This window comes from Bison bison, unplaced genomic scaffold (genome assembly GCF_000754665.1).
Source record: "Bison bison bison isolate TAMUID 2011002044 unplaced genomic scaffold, Bison_UMD1.0 scf7180017864537, whole genome shotgun sequence".
NCBI lineage: Eukaryota > Metazoa > Chordata > Mammalia > Artiodactyla > Bovidae > Bison > Bison bison.
Genome location: NW_011495085.1, coordinates 3,882,313 through 3,886,655, shown reverse-complemented (window position 1 = coordinate 3,886,655; position 4,343 = coordinate 3,882,313).

The following is a 4,343-nucleotide window of genomic DNA, read 5'->3' as shown; positions in this document are numbered from 1 at the left end:
GAAAACTGACTTTTTCCAGTCCTGTGGCCACTGCTGAGATTTCCAAATTTGCTGACATATTGAGTGCAACACTTCCACAGCATTATCTTTCAGGATTTGAAATAGCTCAACTGGAATATCATCACCTCCACTAGCTTTGTTTGTAGTGATGTTTCCTAAGGCCCACTTGACCTCTCATTCCAGGATGTCTGGCTCTAAGTGAGTAATCACACCATCATGATTATCTGGGTCATAAAGGTCTTTTTGTACAGTTCTTCTGTGTATTGTTGTCATCTCTTCTCAATATCTTCTGCTTCTGTTAGGTCCATCCCATTTCTGTCCTTTATTGTGCCCATATTATCATGAAATGTTCCCTTGGTATCTGTAATTTTCTTGAGGAGATCCGTAGTCTTTCCCATTCTATTGTTTTCCTCTATTTTTTTGCATTGATCACTGAGGAAGGCTTTCTTATCTTTCTTTGTTATTCTTTGGAACTCTGCATTCAAATGGGTATATCTTTCCTTCTCTGCATTTCCTTTCCCTTTATACACACACATACATACACACATATAAAATTTTGTGGACATACTTTGCACACATTTATCATTTAAATGCCTTTGGTATAGTTTGGTTCATTTCATTCCCTGTTGTATTATATCCCTGGGGACTGTGGTGTGATGTAGCATTATGAGTGAACAACAGAATATTCAAATCTTGTGGGGAAGAGCAAAAAACCTAAAACAGTGAAATTCTTCTAACCCAGAAATCCTGGATTCCCACATGGTGGAGTCTTCAACAGCAGATGTGGAGCTTCTACCTTGTGTCAACAGAGTGCCCTGAGCTGGAGGACCTGTGCAAAAACTGACTGGATGTGTGTCCAGACTGACCTGTTTCATCTGCAGGGCATCTGGGGGTTACTTGTTGGCAAGGATAGTGCTTACAGTATTTCCTGAGCTCTCCTCCACTTCCTAGTCTCCCTTGCAGTTAGGTTGAAGCAGCAGAGCTGCTATTCCATGACTTTGAGGGAAAGTTGCTTGTACCACTTGTGAAGCTGTTCAGAGCTATTGTCCTTCAAACACACACACACACACACACACACATGTATATATATATATCAATCCTTGCATGTACTGAGACTTCAGAGAGCAAGGGTTCCACATGATGCAACCATGGTGCAATTACTAATTGAAGAAGGGCTGCCAGACTCATATCAGGACCACCAAGAAATGAAATATCAATGAATTAATCTACCCAGATTACAGGACTTGTTTGAAGTGACATTTAGCTTTGTTATTCTGATAAACGGGGGCTTCCCAGGTGGTGCCAGTGGTACAGAAAGTGCTTGCCAATGCAGTAAATGTAAAAGACATGGGTTTGATCCTTGGATCAGGGTTTTGTTAAATATGCCTTTATTTGTATGGGACACATAGGCTTGAACAATAATCTTAACTGTGGAAACAATAGCATTAAGACCACAGATATTACCCCAAATTTAATACTGAATAAAATGTGGTGTTCCATTAGTATCTCAAGGGAAGGGAGATATTACTTTCCCTGTAATGAAAGAATTGCTATAATAGGATATATCCTGAGTCGAAGCTAACATAATTTCAAACTGTGGGGGAAGTTGTTGCTTAGAATTTTAGTATGTCCTTTATTTTGAAGAATCATTTTTGAGGAAATCTCAAACACAGAAAATATACTGGCATTTAATTTAGAAACCATTATTATGATTTCTGTGAATATGAAAAGATCAGCTATATCAAAGATATGACAGAATAATCTGACTGAAGATTAATGTTTCATTTTTTTAGATGTAAACTTATCAGAAAGCAATGAGATAATGAGAAACACAGTTTTCTTAGATACAAAACTATGGATAGCCAAATGGATAGCGTGTCATGGAAAATTATTGTGGAGATACAATTTGGCAAAGAATCCATTTTTTTCTGATATAGGCATTATAACAAGAGATATGTAAATTTCTCACACTTAAGTGATTCAATGAATGAAATACAACAAGTTTTTTGGACTAAGTATTCTAGATTGAATATACGTTGCGATTTTTAAAAAATTTCCAAATTCCACCAGATGGTGGATGAAGATGTAAATGACTACTTCCAAATCTCAATTGTGTGCATTGGTTCAATTCTTTTTCTAATTTATTTATTTTTTTAATTGAAGGATAATTGCTTTACAGAATTTTATTGGCTTCTGTCAAATAGCAACATGAATACAAGCCTGAATTGTGTGTACTAGTTCAGTTTTATATATTATTATTATTTAAGTCAAATTCTAGTGAAATGCATAAACTTTAAGTGTAAATTCTGAATCTTGGCAATATGTTCATGTGTAACTAATACAACAATCAAAATATAAAACATTCTCAGCTATATATTGGTGTGTATATACATATATACAATATATGGAATATTACTCAGTCAAAATGAAAAAGGAAAATTTTGCCATCTGTAATTACATGGGTTAAATTGTAAGGAATTATGCTAAATAAGTAGCCACACAGAGAAAGACAAATCATTATATGTAGAATCAAAAAAAAAGACCTCATATAAATAGAGAACAGAAAACTGGTTGCCAGGGCCTGGGCATTTAGAGTAATATGATGAAGTTGATAAAAGGGTACAAAGTTTTAATTATAAGATGACTAAGTTCTAAGGCTCTCATATGTAATATGACAACTGTAGTTAATAATACTGTGTTCTATGATTGAAATTTGCTAGGAAAGTAGAAGTTAAAAGTTCCCATACATTCATAAAAAAAGTACACATTTGAAGTGACAGATAGAATAATTAACTAGATGAGAGCATCTATTAACTCAAAATAAAATATATTTTTTAAATAAGCACAATATTTCAGTAAAAAAGATATAAAAGCGACAAGAAAGAATAAGTGCCTGGCAATGCTACTGATTGGTGAAACTCTCATTGAAATCACATTCTAATATATAACCAAAATGGACTTCCCATGTGACTCAGTGGTAAAGAATCTGCCTACAATGCAGGAGATGCAGATTTGATCCCTAGCTCAGGAATATGCCCTAAAGAAGGAAATGGCAATCCATTCCAACATTCTTGCCTGGGAAATCCTATGGAGAGATAAGCCTGGCAGGCTGCAAATCCATGGGGTCACAAAGATTCAGACACAACTTAGTGACTAAACAACAAAACAACAACAACAACAAATAGCTAAAATAGTACAAAAATATGACTAGAAGGCCCCTCTTTTCCTGGATGTACACTTATTTGGAAAACTGAAATCAAATCAAAAGATAGAATGTTGGGCACATAAAAAAGCAACAGTTAACATTAATTGAACTCGAAATAAGGGCCATGTCCTAGATGTAATTAAACTTTATTTAATTATAACAATAATCTTAGAAGCTAGATACTATTATTATCCCCATTTTATAAGTGAGGAAACATAAGAACATAGAAAGGAAGTTTCCCAAGATCTCAGCGCTAGAAGCCACAGCAGAGCCAGAAAAAAAATCTCAGGTCCCTCAGGACCTAGAACCTTGCTCATGGCCTCTAAGTCATGTCTCATTCTTATCTCTAAAATTCTTCACTTAATGAAACAAGGACTCCTGCACTTATGTCTAATTTAGGGTTTGGATAGTATAATTACAAGAAGAACCTGAAATACTTTGTTTGAACAGGAAGCAAGAAAAGGCTCAAAGAGCCATGGGTTATGTCAAAAGGACATGAAGGCCCATGAGGAAGAGCCTTTGCAGCTAAATCTGTGACATCTTGAATATGAAAATGAATAAAAATCTTCAAGGACTGTAACTTTGAATAAAAGGAGGATACCTTGTTGGAGGAGGTAGAAAGGACATGACCTGACTGCAGGTTGATCCCTGGCTAGATCTAGGCTATCTGAGGCTCCTTAACCCCTCTCCTGTCCTTGGCTCAGCCTACTGTTTGTGACTTAGTGGACATAAGTTTAAGCAAACTCTGGGAGATAGTGAAGGACAGAAAAGCCTGGCATGCTGCAGTCCATGGGGTCACAAAGAGTTGGACATGACTGAGAGGCTGAACAAAAAGCATTGTTCCCATACTAAGAGCCCTTTCAAGTTCACAGCCTTGATACAGTGAGGTGTATTTGAGACCAAAGGAATATTTCATGCAAAGATGGGCTCGATAAAGGACAGAAATGGTATGGACCTAACAGAAGCAGAAGATAATAAGAAGAGATGGCAAGAATACACAGAAGAACTGTACAAAAAAGATCTTCACGACCCAGATAATCATGATGGTGTGATCACTGACCTAGAGCCAGATATCCTGGAATGTGAAATCAAGTGGGCCTTAGAAAGCGTCACTACAAACAAAGCTAGTGGAGGTGAT